Source organism: Schistocerca piceifrons, chromosome 7 (assembly GCF_021461385.2).
Source record: "Schistocerca piceifrons isolate TAMUIC-IGC-003096 chromosome 7, iqSchPice1.1, whole genome shotgun sequence".
Classification (NCBI taxonomy): domain Eukaryota; kingdom Metazoa; phylum Arthropoda; class Insecta; order Orthoptera; family Acrididae; genus Schistocerca; species Schistocerca piceifrons.
In genome coordinates, this window is record NC_060144.1 from 390,299,508 (window position 1) to 390,317,076 (window position 17,569).

Below are 17,569 nucleotides of genomic sequence, written 5' to 3' on the forward strand. Positions count from 1 at the left end.
TGAATGCATTGCATAAAACCCATAAGCGAGGGCAGCTGAATCACCCTGAAGAGTGTATACATAATCAACAAGATGCCTTTATTCATTGCTTACAGTTTGGACGCAAGTATATGATGAGAGCCTTACAAACATGTATCTTAGAGTTTTCATGCATCAAGTTCTTTTTATTGTAATTGTTCGATGGATGGAAGTTACAGCGCCTGTGTTTTACAGGTTTTCCAGAACTTGCGGGCCCTAAGCTTGGAAGAACATTTTCAGTTTTTGGGATATTTCTTGGCATCACTCAGTGATTCATCTGATCTTCCTTTATGGGAGCTTTTCCGAGTTATTCTAGGAATTACCTCTCTATCACTATGTTTGTATTCAACCCAGGCTCTACAGAAATCCACAAAACATAAGGTTTGTATACAGAAAAATTCTGACAGTTTAAATAATATCCCTGGCCGTCGATATGTCTTTCGTTTACAGATATAGAGTTTTTTACTTGACTGTTTCAAAAGCCCTTTTAATTTTGTAGTAATCGTAGATCATTTCTGGTATGTTTTCATCTCGGTTGCTGATTTGGCCATCGTGGTGCATAGTATTCATAAGTGCGACATTTCTGTTTTACTCCGGGATGTAACTGACCGCAGGTGTGCCATTCGTGAAGTACAATGATGTATAGTGTCCCTTTCCTTTCTTGCAGCTGCTGTCTGAAGTAGTAAGAGAGAAAATGTTGTCGGAGGTTACAATCATCATATCTTCCATCTTCCTTTTTTTTATGATGCTCATACTGCTCTGCGTGCAAAGATGTTTGCTTTCAGAACATATGAAGTTTCACTGTCGCAAAGCACCTTTAATTTTATCCCACATTCTGCCGTTTACTTGAAACAGATATTTAAAATTTCTTCTGAGTCAACATTTGTTAGTGGTTTGTTCGCCATCGTGAGTATTCACGATCACACTACAACATAAAAGTAACGCACAGAAATCTCGTCCAGCTAGAATTCTTATTGTAATATTATAGTACAATAATTACAATAATCCACGCCCACACAAATTATAAAAAATGGATTCACGTACGTATGTATCCATGTTTCACGTCTCTTCCTAAACCATTGGACCTATCTCAATTGAAGTGTCCGGAAAGAATCGCTGTGGAGGTAAGAAACATCCACCCATCAAAGGAATGGGGCGAAAAAATAGTGCAGTCCACGACGCGAGAATACTCATATTTTAGTCATCAAATGTTGGAAACTGAGAGCACTTACAGACTAGCAACAAACTTTACACATAATCTCATACCTTTGCGAAACTTTTTCTCGCTGACACCCCTCACAAAACGATGATGGAGTAAAGATTGTCGCCGGCCGAAGTGGCCGTGCGGTTAAAGGCGCTGCAGTCTGGAACCGCAAGACCGCTACGGTCGCAGGTTCGAATCTTGCCTCGGGCATGGATGTTTGTGATGTCCTTAGGTTAGTTAGGTTTAACTAGTTCTAAGTTCTAGGGGACTAATGCCCTCAGCAGTTGAGTCCCATAGTGCTCAGAGCCATTTTTTTAAAGATTGTCGCCTACTACATTTTCGCTCTTCACGCAGTATAACTGCTACTTGAAGCAGGACGTTTTAATTTATTACTTCTTTACTGAAATGAAATGATCGTATGGCATTGTTGGCCGGGAGGTCCCATGCGGGGAAGCTCGGCCGCTGTCTTGCAAGTCCTTTTTTTTTAGTTGATGCCACTTCGGCGACTTGCGAGTCAATGATGATGAAATGATGATGTAGAACACACAACACCCAGTCATCACGAGGCACAAAAATCCGTGACCCCACCGGGAATCGAACCCGGGAAGCAAGAACGCTACGCAAGACCACGAGCTGCGGTTTTCGTATTATTCAAGAACAAATCACTTTAAGGTCACTTTATTACGTTTTTTCTTGAATAATTCGAAAACTCGCAGTTTCTTTACAATTAACTGTATTTGTGACACATTTTGTAGACGCTCACATGTACCACTGATCGCACCAGAAAAATTACATTGCTGTACGACACTCAGTTCAGGAGAAACGACTTCATAAATATTAAGCTGCGTGAAAATGAAACTGCAGGGCGAAATTCGCCACACACACACAGGCGAAATATGTGTAGAAATACACTTGAAATACGTTAAATATTTGTCAAACATATTTGAAATGTGCCTGTGCGAGCAAAGCATCGGGTTTTAAATCTCATCCTAAACTCCTGGAACGGTTCAGTCAAATTTGTCACACATATTAGTTACAATCTAGAAATAAAAGATACTGTAGGTGTAAGAAACACCTTATGGGATGTGTGACAACGTCGAAAGAGAGAGAAGATTGAGGGCATGAAGAGTCAGCGAGGGGAAGTAGGAGATAGGCACACACAGGAGGAGACTTTGAAAGCAGATTGTACTTTGAGCTAGACACAGGGACATTCCACTTCGGTAATCGCTTGGGAATTCGATATTCTGAGATCCACAGTGCAAAAAGTGTGCCGACAGTACCAGATTTCAGGCATTACCTCTCATCACGGACAACACAGTGGCCGACGGCATTTACTTAACGACCGAGAGCAGCGGAGTTTGCGTAGAGTAGTCAATGCTAACAGACAAGCAACACTGCGTGAAATAACCGCGGAAATCAATGTGGGACGTAGGAAGAACGTATCCGTGTGGTGAAATTTGGCATTAATGGGCTATGGCAATGGACGAATGACGCGAGTACTTTTGATAACAGCACGAAATAGCCTGCAGTGCCTCTCTTTGGCTCGTGGCCAAATGTGTTGGACACTAGACGACTGGAAAACCATGACGTGATCAGATGAGTTCCGTGGGTAAGAGCTGATGGTAGGGTTCGAATCTGTCGCAGTCCTCACGAAGCCATTGACCCAAGTTGTCAAGAAAACACTGTGCAAGCTGGTGGTGGCTCCATAATAGTGCAGGCTGTGTTTACATGCAAAGGACTGTGTCCTCTGGTCCTAATAAATCGATCATGGACTGGAAATGTTTATGTTCGGCTACTTGGAGACCATTTGCAGCCATTCATGGACTTCATGTTCCCGAAAAACAGTGCAATTTTTGTAGGTGACAATGCGCCATGTCATCGGGCTACAGTTGTTTGAAGAACTTTCTGGACAATTTGAGCGAATGAAATGGACGCCCATATCGTCCGACATGAATCCCATCGAAAATTTATGGGACATAATCGAGAGGTAGTTGGTGCACTACTCCTGCACCTACAATACTTTCGCAGTTATGGACGGTTATAGAGGCAACATGCTTCAGTATTTCTTCAGGGGACGTGCAACGATTTGTTGAATCCACGCCATGCCGAATTTCTGCACTACTCTGGAAAAAAGGAGGTTCGTCGTGGTATTAGGAGGTATCTCATGTCTTTTGTCAGCTCACTGCTGTCATAAGACAGATCAAGTGCTATGCATACATTATGATATGAAATTAATTCTTCACAACATCCAAGAGTAATAAGTCAGTAAATTCAGAAAAGATACTAATATAAGACAGAAAATTTCTGATTTTTTTAACATAACCACACGATGTCCTATCCGGCGAGTTTCTAAATTAGTAACGAACGTTCTGCAATCTAAGACTGTTTTTAAAATAGTGAAAATATTTCTTTTTGTGTCATACTGACCCTGAAAGGTCGTACATAACGATATTATATAGTACAAATCCAAACAACCACAAACTTTTTTGAGTGACAAACACCGCTTGCAACTGCAGACAAAGTCAACGTATTTCACAGCCTCATTTCACAACATGGGTGATAAAAGAATACTGTTGTTAGGTCATATAGACAGGAACGAAACAGCACAATCAAGCGGGCCTTGAGAGGTGCAACAGGGTGCCTGAGCATTTACAAACCAGCAACGTATGCGTGCAGCCCTGTGAAAGTGGCTGGTATCGTCTCTGGAAATTGGTTTGCCCACAGCGTACCTATCATGTACTGTCGTAGCCATCATGAACTGTCATGCTATTCTCTTTTCAGAATATTGGATCTACATTATTTTGGTGTTGTCATAAATGACCTTCAAGTCTACTTTCAAATTTACTCTGTTAAGATGTTCCTTTCGTTTGTTTACCAGCACTACAGGTGCTCTCAAAATTATTCGAACGATCTGAACTGGGTTTCGCCTGATATGTATGCAACTTACATAACGTAGCTGTATTGCAGATCCTCGGCTCCCTTTTCGGTGAAGTCGTTTCATTATACAAAGTGCTCACTTCAAGTGGCCAGAAGACATAACTGCTCCGTATGGCTATAATTCCAAATGGAAATTAATATCACGATAATGATAATACTCGTATAACAAAGCACATTATTTTAGAGATGAGTCAACTGTTACGCTTGTAATCTCAAATTGTTACAGTAAGTTTTAACTTGAAATTTCATAACGGAAATTTTTGCGTTGCACTAGGATCCGCCAGTCTATGCTGATTGAAACTGAAATGACGAGACGAAAAAGTTTTCACCTAGCGGGATTAGAAACCAGTACCTGGGGTCATTGACTTTGTCACGGATGGACATTAAAAATCAGTTTTTTTCACTATTAGCGAGAAGTGCACATGTCTGAAATGGAAAAAACAGGACGTGAAGTTCTGTGGTGACTGGGAGTCGAGCCCTGGACTTATCGCTGTCGTTGACTACATACGAAGAGATGCTGAATAACGAATTCTTTTTCACCAGTAACTAAAAGTGGCATGTTTGAACCTAAAATGATACGAAGACCATTTTGTGTGTGACAGGGAATCGAAACTGCTACCAATCGCTATTCCTCAAAACGGAAGGAGAGGTGTTAAAAATCATAACCATTTGTCACCTGCAGTTTGGTGTGCGTATACTAGAATTTGAAATGAGCCGATGGAAGCTTTTGTGGGAACCGACACACTCACTTTATGGAGAACTTAAGACGTTCCTAATCTTGGAGAAACAATGAAATGATGGAACCGAATCGCCCCAAAGGCGTTAAATCCAGTGAGAGGAGAGATCTGAGCTCGAATCCCAGTCCAATATCAATAATTTCGGTATCTCCAGTACATATACAATAAGAAATAAGAAATAAGTGCCCTCGACGATTAATAATACTAATAAAATACTTACGTCATAAAAGCAAATTGGTGACTTATTTACTACCTCGTATAACTACCGCCCCTGTCATACTCCAAACTTCACCGACTTTCCTAAAGTAGGTGACAAAGGGACATGTGTAAAGTGGCGTTAGAATCACAGTACCACCCTACATTGTTCATATAGCCTTGCCAGAGGTGAAGAGGGTCCTCTTGTGCTTGTCAAAATCGGTTGGCTCATGTGTGATTCGAACCCGGACTTGGCATACGTAGATAGAATCATTCTAACAGACAACCACCCTTTCTTTTTTTTTTTTTTGGTCATCAGTCTACTGACTGGTTTGATGCGGCCCGCCACGAATTCCTTTCCTGTGCTAACCTCTTCATCTCAGAGTAGCCCTTGCAACCTACGTCCTCAATTATTTGCTTGACGTATTCCAATCTCTGTCTTCCTCTACAGTTTTTGCCCTCTACAGCTCCCTCTAGTACCATGGAAGTCATTCCCTCATGTCTTAGCTGATGTCCTATCATCCTGTCCCTTCTCCTTATCAGTGTTTTCCACATATTCCATTCTTCTCCGACTCTGCGTAGAACCTCCTCCTCCTTACCTTGTCAGTCCACCAAATTTTCAACATTCGTCTATAGCACCACATCTCAAATGCTTCGATTCTCTTCTGTTCCGGTTTTCCCACAGTCCATATTTCACTACCATACAATGCTGTACTCCAGACGTACATCCTCAGAAATTTCTTCCTCAAATTAAAGCCGGTATTTGATATTAGTAGACTTCTCTTGGCCAGAAATGCCTTTTTTGCCATAGCGAGTCCGCTATTGATTTCCTCCTTGCTCCGTCCGTCATTGGTTATTTTACTGCCTAGGTAGCAGAATTTCTTAACTTCATTGACTTCGTGACCATCAATCCTAATGTCAAGTTTCTCGCTGTTCTCATTTCTATTACTACTTATTACCTTCGTCTTTCTCCGATTTACTCTCAAACCATACTGTGTACTCATTAGACTGTTCATTCCATTCAGCAGATCATTTAATTCTTTTTCACTTTCACTCAGTATAGCAATGTCATCAGCAAATCGTATCATTGGTATCCTTTCACCTTGTACTTTAATTCCACTCCTGAACCTTTCTTTTATTTCCATCATTGCTTCCTCGATGTACAGATTGAAGAGTAGGGACGAAAGGCTACAGCCTTGTCTTACACCCTTCTTAATATGAGCACTTCGTTCTTGATCGTCCAGTTTTATTATTCCCTCTTGGTTGTTGTACAAGTTGTATATGACACGTCTCTCCCTATAGCTTACCCCTACTTTTTTCAGAATCTCGAACAGCTTGCAACATTTTATATTGTCGAACGCTTTTTCCAGGTCGACAAATCCTATGAAAGTGTCTTGATTTTTCTTTGACCTTGCTTCCATTATTAGCCGTAACGTCAGAATTGCCTGTCTCATCCCTTTGCTTTTCCTAAAGCCAAACTGATCTTCACCTAGCGCATTCTCAATTTTCTATTCCATTATTCTGTATATTATTCTTGTAAGCAGCTTCGATGCATGAGCTGTTAAGCTGATTGTGCGATAATTCTCGCACTTGTCAGCTCTTGCCGTCTTTGGAATTGTGTGGATGATGCTTTTCGGAAAGTCAGATGGTATACGCCAGAGTCATATATTCTACACACCAACGTGAATAGTCGTTTTGTTGCCACTTCCCCCAATGAATTTAGAAATTCTGATGGAATGTTATCTATCCCTTCTGTCTTATTTGACCGTAAGTCCTCCAAAGCTCTTTTAAATTCCGATTCTAATACTGGATCCCCTATCTCTTCTAAATCGACTACTGTTTCTTCTTCTATCACATCAACCAAATCTTCTCCCTCATAGAGGCTTTCAATGTATTCTTTCCACCTATCTGCCCCCTCCTCTGCATTTAACAGTGGAATTCCCGTTGCACTCTTAATGTTACCACCGTTGCTTTTAATATCACCAAAGGTTGTTTTGACTTTCCTGTATGCTGAGTCTGTCCTTCCGACAATCATATCTTTTCCGATGTCTTCACATTTTTCCTGCAGCCATTTCGTCTTAGCTTCCCTGCACTTCCTATTTATTTCATTCCTCAGCGACTTGTATTTCTGTATTCCTGATTTTCCCGGAACATGTTCGTACTTCCTCCTATCATCAATCAACTGAAGTATTTCTTCTGTTACCCATGGTTTCTTCGCAGCTACCTTCTTTGTACCTATGTTTTCCTTCCCAACTTCTGTGACGGCCCTTTTTAGAGATGTCCATTCCTCTTCAACTGTACTGCCTACTGCGCTATTCTTATTGCTGTACCTATAGCGTTAGAGAACTTCAAACGTATCTCGTCATTCTTTAGTACTTCCGTATCCCACTTCTTTGCGTATTGATTCTTCCTGACTGATGTCTTGAACTTCAGCCTACTCTTCATCACTACAATATTGTGATCTGAGTCTATATCTGCTCCTGGGTACGCCTTACAATCCAGTATCTGATTTCGGAATCTCTGTCTGACCATGATGTAATCTAATTGAAATCTTCCCGTATCTCCCGGCCTTTTCCAAGTATACCTCCTCCTCTTGTGATTCTTGAACAGGGTATTCGCTATTACTAGCTGAAACTTGTTACAGAACTCAATTAGTCTTTCTCCTCTTTCATTCCTTTTCCCAAGCCCATATTCTCCTGTAACCTTTTCTTCTACTCCTTCCCCTACAACTGCATTCCAGTCGCCCATGACTATTAGATTTTCGTCCCCCTTAACATACTGCATTACCCTTTCAATATCCTCATACACTTTCTCTATCTGTTCATCTTCAGCTTGCGATGTCGGCGTGTATACCTGAACTAACGTTGTCGGTGTTGCTCTGCTGTCGATTCTGATTAGAACAACCCGGTCACTGAACCGTTCACAGTAACACACCCTCTGCCCTACCTTCCTATTCATAACGAATCCTACACCTGTTATACCATTTTCTGCTGCTGTTGATATTACCCGATACTCATCTGACCAGAAATCCTTGTCTTCCTTCCAATTCACTTCACTGACCCCTACTATATCTAGATTGAGCCTTTGCATTTCCCTTGTCAGATTTTCTAGTTTCCCTACCACGTTCAAGCTTCTGACATTCCACGCCCCGACTCGTAGAAAGTTATCCTTTCGTTGATTATTCAGTCTTTTTCTCATGGTAACCTCCCCCTTGGCAGTCCCCTCCCGGAGATCCGAATGGGGGACTATTCCGGAATCTTTTGCCAATGGAGAGATCATCATGACACCTCTTCAATTACAGGCCACATGTCCTGTGGATACACGTTACGTGTCTTTAATGCTGTGGTTTCGATTGCCTTCTGCATCCTCATGTTGTTGATCATTGCTGATTCTTCCGCCTTTAGGGGCAATTTCCCACTCCTAGGACAAGAGAATGCCCTGAACCTCTTATCCGCTCCTCCGCCCTCTTTGACAAGGCCGTTGGCAGAATGAGGCTGACTTCTTATGCCGGAAGTCTTCGACCGCCAATGCTGGTTATTTATCAAAATTTAGGCAGTGGCGGGGATCGAACCCGGGACCGAAGACGTTTTGATTATGAATCAAAGGCGCTACCCCTAGAAAACCCTACACAGAGAAAACATTCGTGATTGTTTCGTAAAGAAGACTACTCCACACTCTATGGAGGTTGACTACAACCTGCGTGATGCATTCATTTCCTTGTTTGTCCACATCGACATATTCGACCACATAGATATACACTACCAGTCTACCCCATGCGTGACTTGATTTCTTTAACACTAAAAAGATATCCATAATAGTCAGCTGCACGAAGTGGTAACGCGCCTCGGATGCGGAAATTTCTGCTGGAAGGCTTGCCTTCCTCTTTCCATTCCGTGCTGGTGTAGGTGACAGACGTGAATAAGGCCCCACCATCAAGAATGGGTCCACTCCCATGTTCACTGGAATTTAACTGTCGTGATGTGAAGCAACTCCAACCCATTTAGCTAATGCAGCCGACATCACGTCTTCGATTTCGTCGATCCCCACAGTCAGGCTCGTACTGTAATCACCCCTCAGTATTAACAGGGCGGCTGAAGGTTGCAGTACATCTGTAATATGGACACATACTGAACCTATCCGCTGTCTGTCATCCATAAGCATGGTACTGTGAGAGGTCACCTTCGAATATGGTGCTGATGGAATTCTGTCACGGGAACCGAAGATCATATCTTTCTGCTGGGGATTGTCGCCACGGAGATTTTTTACTTCTGTTAACATCGTCCCGCTGTTATCGGATGGAACCAGTCGACGTTTCTTCTGTCGCTTTGGACTTGAGTGTCGGTATCCAACAACGACTGGGGTCGTTGCCATCAGGGACTGTCCGTCTGTAGTGTCCTGCCACGACATCGGAGGCTGCTCAGTGTCGTCTGAAGGACGACGCACCTGTCGAAAGTCGATGATCAGATGAAACAGATTGGTGATTCCCCATGTAAGTCAACGGGAACAACGTTAGATCAGGCGACATCTTCTCCTCCAACGTCGACGGTTGTGTGATGCGACACTGCATGCAGATTGATCTAAGATATACTCCTTGCCTGTATCCCGTACAGGTATTTGACTGGCCATCGTATATTATGATTGCCTGGCATCCACCGATTTTGAAATAGGATGGGGCATGCTTAGTAAGGTCTATGCCCACCTGGCACATCCCACTCAGAACTGGGTACGTGTTAAAGTGTGCCCATTTCTCCACCATATGGCTTATTATATTGCTGTAGGACCACAACATTGCAGTCACCATCTCTGCTGGCACCTCAAACGGCAACTCGAACCCTCTGACTGAGACCTGCATGTTCCACTTTCACAGGACCAAGGTGTCCATCCAAATGTTGAAAGTGAAGGCCACTCGTATTTTAGACAATCCTTTCACGAGCCCCGTCGCCCACCAGTTTCATGTAGACCATTCTGCTCTCGATGGACAGGTGAATCCCTGTTAGCTCGTGATAAGCGACCTCAACATCATCTTATAAAAACTGTTCAGTTTCCAGTGCGTTTGGTTGCGCATACTCGGTCGTAAAACTGCACTTCAGTGACGACTTCGGCTGTGGGAATGTCATGGTGCGTCGAAGGAAGTAGGATACATGGAGACGGCTGTAACCTACAACAACCCCGCGCGTACGCTAACGCGGCAGGGACGTAAATAAGACATCTGAGTCGCTGCCCTGCCGAAGGTAGATCGTCAGTTCAGCTAGTGGGCCAGTGCTGATAAGTGTTCGCGCTCACTGCGGTACCTCTGATTAACAGAGATAACTGGTAAGGTTAAATACTACATTAGTTACACATTATATGTGGAATGGCCTCCCTGGAATCGAATAATAATTGACATACCACTGTCACAACTTAAGTGGGAATCATTCAGATTGACGGCCGGTGTGGCCGTGCGGTTCTAGGCGCTTCAGTCTGGAACCGCGTGACCGCTACGGTCGCAGGTTCGAATCCTGCCTCGGGCATGGATGTGTGTGATGTCCTTAGGATAGTTAGATTTAAGTGGTTCTAAGTTCTAGGGGACTGATGACCACAGATGCTAAGTCCCATAGTGCTCAGAGCCATTTGAACCATTTGAATCATTCAGATTACTTATCGGAAATGGCAATGAAATATCAGTTGAATTAAGCAGAACAGTTCTGAACCATACCAGGAAGTGAATCGCCGGTCGCGTTGTTGCCAAAAGTATTCAACAATGTTGCTAATTCTCCATTAGATTAGCGATAGCCAACGCTGAACTGGCTAGCAGTTGTGAATCTCTCCTTTCAAAGATGCTACGAAGCCTGCTATTACCGTGTTGCCTGGTAGCCGAAGTATCTAAAGCATAACCAAATGACTTGTAACTGCATTTTGATTAAAGCATAGTTAAAAATAATGTGCAGACTCGCCAATTGTAACTCAAACATCATATATGTAGAGGATGGGGAATTATGTGGATGGCCCTATTCTTCAGTAGCTGTCGTAACTATAGAGAAAAAATAAATAAAAATCTCCGAGTTTTCAAGATAACATTATAATTCTGTTGCTAACGGAATAAGACTTACAGGAAACCCGAATGGTAGGATAGTATCGTGAAAAGAAATGATATGGCAAATACCAACAGAATTCGAACAAAGATAATGAAACGTAGTCGAATTAAACGAGCTGATACTGAAGGAATTAGATTAGGAAGTAAAGCACTAAAAGTGGTAGATGAGTTGTGTTATTGAGGCAGCAAAATAAGCTAAGATGCTGAAATTGAGAGCATAGAAAATGCAGTATGCAGAACATTCCCGAAAATGAGTAACTTGTTTACATCCAATATATATTTGGATGCTGGAACGTCTTTCAAAAAATGGTTCAAATGGTTCTGAGGACTATGGGACTTAATATCTACGGTCATCAGTCCCCTAGAACTTAGAACTACTTAAACCTAACTAATCTAAGGACATAATACAACATCCAGTCATCACAAGGCAGAGAAAATCCCTGGCGCCGCCGGGAATCGAACCCGGGAACCCGGGCGCGGGAAACGAGAACGCTACCGTACGACCACGAGCTGCGGACTGGAACGTCTTTCTGGATGGTATTAGTCTGGAATAGTGTAACCGTGAATGGAATTGAAACGTGGGTCGGACAAGAATAAAATAGAAGCTTTGAAATGTGGCGCTACAGACGAATGTTGACGGTTGGAAATGTAGCTCAGACAATGAGGAGATACTGAATCTATCTGCGAAGGATAGATATTTATTTCACAACTTCACTAAAAGTACGGATCGTTTGTTAGGACACGTCCTGAGGCATCAAGGAATAGTGGTTTGGTAGTGGGTGGAGGTGCGTATAGGGAAAGGGGGTGGAGGGGGAAGAACAGTTGAGAAAGACCACTGTTTAAATAGACAACAAGATCAAAGTTTCAGCAGGTCGGAGTAGTTATGTAGAGATAATGGACTTGGTAGTTTTCCGCGCGGAGTGGCATCGCGGTTAGAGGCGCCATGTCACGGACTGCGTGGTCGCTCCCGCCGGAGGTTCGAGTCCTCCCTCGGGCATGGATGTGTGTGTTGATCTTAGCAAAAGTTAGTTTAAGTAGTGTGTAAGTCTAGGGGCCGATTACCTTAGCAGTTGGGTCCCTTAGGAATTGACACACAGTTGTTGGTTTCGCGTAGATAACTGCATCAAACCAGCCTTCGGATTGAAGACTACAACTGAAAAAACAGGGACAACAAATGAAGTGTTTTGTTTCCTCCAGTCTTCTGAATGATTTGAAGCAGTTCGTCATGACTTCCTCTCCAGTGCCATCCTCTCCATTTGCACTGAAAGTGCAGGGTTATTGTAAATGATGGACCCATTTTCAAAACTTCGTATTTATTCAAGCACAAATCCTCTTGACGGGCTGTAAGCTTCCAGATCTAAATTCATTTGCGAAATTTTGATTTCACTATTTTAAGACTAACAGCAGAAGAAGTACAATAGGGACTGCTTTCCAGCAACGCTCCTGAATAGATTCCTATGTGAAACCAGAAGGTGTACACGGGCATTTTAGTACAGTATGTTGCGACTGCAAGGCACCTGAACTGTTGCAACAGATGCCAACTGCGATGGACAAACCTCTGGGATGCAGTTACTAAATCGAAACATCTTGTATGTGCTACTAGATGCAAAACGTTATATTCTGAGGACTCACACTGGCACACGCTCCCGTGTGTTTCTAGGGCCAATCGTTATTTTCTGTTTATGAAGTCAATACACATCATGCTGGCTTCAGCTGGCGCCGAGAGAGTGTGTGAGTTCGTGTTTTTTGACATTGCGATATAGCCTATTCGTGGGCTTCACGCATTGAATTCATATCAAATACGTTTAGGAAATCGACAGTACGATTCAACTTTTGTCCGAAATATGCGCGACCAAACACCCTAGATGTGGAATGTTTCCTCCGTGAGGAGGCTAAGATGCCGCTGTCGGAACTACTGGGTATCCATCTCCCGTTTCTCAGTAACACAGGTTATGTTAAGATGCTCAGTGATGCAGCGTGCCAGCGTGTTCGAAAAGCGACCAAACAGACTCTCCGTTTTCGTCAGGCTGACGGTAATGTCGGCGTGGTAGAAGTCGAACGTTCGGTATTAGGCATTAGAACTGCCATTGGAGTTACCTCCAAAGGGCGTCATGACGGCCTTCTGATCATACGGCGCTGTTCGTGATCATAAAGGAGAGCGCTGGTCCCACGTTCCACACATACCCTGTTCTCAACAGGGTGCGTCAAATAACACAGCCACGTTCCGTATTAGCTGACCATCAGTGGATGTTGGGCCGTAATCATGTACGACGGACAGCCGCGTACTCGTTCTCGGTGTGAAGAAGAGGGCCACATCAGAACTGAACGTCTGCAGCGACGGATAATGCCACTACCAACTTCCGTTGCCGTCTACGATACTTCCGGCCACTGATGCGACGGCGCTCAAGTCGCCACCGGCCACTAGGCGGCTCTTGGAATCACGTGAACAGCTATGTGTAGTGTGGTCGACGCTTATGTCGAACGTGGCTCCTTGGTCGACTTTTGGTTGGCCGGACGGCGGCCTTTCTGCCTGACCGGCGCGAGTCCCTTCCGTCTTTGGACACGGAAGGGCGATCGCGTAAATAACGCTCCACTAAGCGGCGCAAAAGGAGGCGCCGTACCAGGTCGCAACGGGATTCTTTTTCCTGTCCAGATGATACTCTACCTGTTGAGAAAATCAACGTTTTCAGCGTCTGAGACCGTGGACGATGTTGTCAATACGTCTGTGGAACGGTGACCTTCAGTGGCTCTAGCATAGACGGAACAGAAAGTCTCTATCTCTGAAGTCCCTACCGAAGAAAGAACAATGCCAGCCGATATGGTGGTGTCTGCGACGTATTCACCTCTGGCGCGGAACGGGGCTTTTGAAGAAACAGCAGATTCCATAATGGAGCCTCTGCCGTTAGGGGATCCGATCTGCTGATGTCAACTTCTGCGCTGTGCGATCGGCGCTGGCAGCGCCCGCCACCGGATGCCCCCGTATCTTCACTGCAGCGACCTGTCCTGTAGCTGCATCCCCCCCCCCCCCCCCCGCGCGTCTCTGAATTTCGACGACGTCCGGATGCCGGTCAAGATCCATCTCCTCAAAGAAATGATATTCACTTCGGAGCTCTACATTGCACTGCTACAGTAGATGTATTTAGCAGCGCTCCAGTGGATAGCAGCATGTGACTTCTATGACTCTCATGGTGGTCGCCGTGGCCGTGAAGTGGGAGTGTATGTACTGGAAGATATCCTGACTGTCGTCATCATGTATCTCCCGTCTGCCAGAGGTATGGCGTTACAACTCACTCCACGCCTGTCATTAATGTCTATGCGCCTTCTGACTTCGGGAGGAGGAGATTGCCCTACTGTTCTTAGGTCGACATGAACAGGTTCTTCTTGGAGGGGACTTAAACTGTGTACATGGCCGGAAAGATTAATACAAGAATTTCACAACGTGCCAGGAGCTGCGCCTCATACCTCTACAGGAAGCCTGGTAGGTACGGCGCACAGAATACCCGGTATTCAAGTTTCACACAACCCGTTTTGTTAGACCCTATTTATGTGCCCCGTTGTCAGGTTGATGCAGCGCTGGATTTAGAGCGCTGGCCTTTGGTGTTCTCTGACCACCAGACGTTCCTTTCCCGGCATGAGGTTTGGAGGAGTCGGGCATCATGAAAAGTCAACACTCAGTATCTGCAGCATAATGATTAATGCCAACGTATCACTGAGACGTGGACAAAGTAGAAAACGGCGTCTCTGATCCTACGCATCAGAGGTGGACTGGTGGTTGGAATGTCCCAAACCGATGCTCCGTCGCACATTCATCACTTACAACAAGGAGGTGACCGCTTGGCACAGGCTCACTACAGACGTCAGCGCTCTCCGCGACCTTGATGCCAGCCACCTTCCCCTGAAGTGCAAACTGAGCGTAGCATGCTTAAGGCGAAGCTACTAGCGATTACGCGCCGGAAACTGTAGAACTGATGTGGTATGACGGGAGAATCCCTCCATACATCGTACTGTGCAGGATCGCAGATATCGCAGACATTATGTTTCGACCGCCAATTTGTTATATACTGAAGCCGCGTACTGTATTGACTCCAGAAATCTGAAAATAAACGCGTAGCTCTTGAAGAACGTCAGTCGTTACAACTGGAGTCATTGCGTACTAAGCTGTGTCGCGTACCGGCACAGTTTCTCTACACCATTTCATTTTTCTTGTGGCTTCGATGTAACCTGAGTGGTTCAATCAGGACGCTAACAACAATATCGGTTTATTAAACTTGTTTGTCAATCTGTATAGCGGAGATGAGAGGGAGAAACTCTCCTTGGTTGAGATGGGTGATCGGTTACCACAAGCTGGTAATTTTCATGGAAATGGTAGGACTGATCTGCTGAAGTAGTAACTTGGCAATATATCATCACTCCGTTCTACATTTACAATATATTGAAAATTGCCTTACTTCCTGAGTACCTTTCCATCAGTTAACTTCATCCTCTCAAGAAGTATACAATCTTATCAAAAGTTTTCGGACACCTGTTAGTGGATATTAATAGGGGATGCTTCCAACCTTCGCCTCTATGAAGGCTTGAACTCTAATGAGCCTCTGAAAGTCTGTGGAAGAATGACTGCGCATTATTCCTAAGAAGACAGTGCTGTTGAAAACAGGGGTCTGGAGCAAACTCGACATCCTATCTCGTCCCAGTTGTGTTCCCTTGGGTTCAGGTCGGGACTCTGGGTAGGCCAGTTCATTTCAGGAATGTAATTGTCCACAAACCACTCTCACAGTTGGTGCTTTCCCATGCTGATAAAATTACTGTCTCACAACTGTACCTCTACTACACACGATGCTGTAAAATGTACTCCTATTCTTCCACATTAAGCGTTCTCTTACGTGCAGTAAGGGGACCACACTCTAAGCATGGAAGACACTGACCTACCGTAATACGAACTCCTCCGAACCTCGCCGGCCCCTGTAGCAGAGCGGTTCGAGGTCGCAGGTTCGAATCCTGCCTCGGACATGGATGTGCGTGATGTCCTTAGGTTAGTTAGGTTTAAGTAGTTCTAAGTCTAGGGGACTGATGATCTCAGATGTTAAGTCCCATAGTGCTTAGAGCCATTTAAACCATTTTCGTCCGAACTTCTTTGTTGTCACTACACATGATGTCGGGTAAGGTTCTCTAGGCATTCTTTAAACGTAAAGTCTTCCTCTGTGCTTGGTCATGGTTTACTGTGGCTGTTCATTCGTGCTTCCACTTCAAAGTCATATCACCAACAGTCGATTTGAGCAATTTTATAAGGGTTGAAAGATCTTTGATGGATCTGTTACTCATGTGACAACAAGTGTCCAGTCCATGTTCGATATCACCGAGTTCTTCTGATCGACCCGTTCTGCTGTTTGTGCTTTTCTGTTGACAACGCAAGCTTTTATACTGGCGGCTCCGTCTCTCTTGATGTATACTGCGCAGTTCGGCATTACATGAGATGTCCAGATACGAAAAAAAGAAAGGCCCACCACGAAGGAAAGAAAGGAAAGACGCACCACGAAGGAACTCTCCGAATGAGACGGAAATCGGTAGAGGGTGATGTGCATGTACAGACAAACAAATGATTACAATTTCAGAAAAAATGGATGAGTTATTGAAGAGAAATAGCTTTACAAAATGACGAAGTCAATAACGCATTGGTCCACATGTGGCCCTTATGCAAGCAGTTATTCGGATTGGTATTGATTCATGAGTTGTTGTATGTCCTTCTGAGGGATATTGTGCGAACTCGTGTCCAATTGGCGCTTTAGATACGGTCTGGGATACAACGAGGAGATGTGGTCTGGGGTGACATTTAGTTTTACAGCAGAACCCCTTCGGTTATCATCAGTGGCAACCCCACATCACAGCGATACATAGACGATATTCTGTGCCTCGTTTTGTTGTTTCATGGCAAGCCATCCTGCTCTCACATTTCAGCAACACAATGCAGATCCGATTACGGCGAGAGTTTCTACTGCTTGTCTTATTACTTGAAAATCCCTGCCTTGACCAGCGACGTCACCGGACCTCTACCCAACTGTGACCATTTGGAGCGTTTTGGTCAGGGACCTCCAATCAGCTCGGGATTTTGGCGATCTAGAGCGCTAATTGGAGAGGATTTGCCAGCCGGCCGGTGTGGCCGAGCAGTTCTAGGCGCTTCAGTCTGGAACCGCGCGTCCGCTACGGTCGCAGGTTCAAATCCTGCCTCGGGTATTGATGTGTGTGTTGTCCTTAGGCTAGTTAGGTTTAAGTAGTTCTAAGTTATAGGGGACTCATGACATCAGATGCTGAGAGCCATTTGAAGCATTTGAACCAGAATTTGCCACGATATCAACCTGGAGGTCACCCAACAACATTTGTCAGTCAACGCCAAGCCGAATGAGGGCTTGC

The 17,569-nt window shown here is 44.4% G+C and overlaps 1 protein-coding gene across 1 annotated transcript in view; it reads left to right on the top strand.

Moving 5' to 3' along the window:
• LOC124805331 (venom carboxylesterase-6-like) overlaps positions 1-17,569 on the top strand; it is a 140,096-nt gene that overhangs the window by 78,975 nt on the left and 43,552 nt on the right. The gene's annotated exons all lie outside the window — the stretch shown is intronic.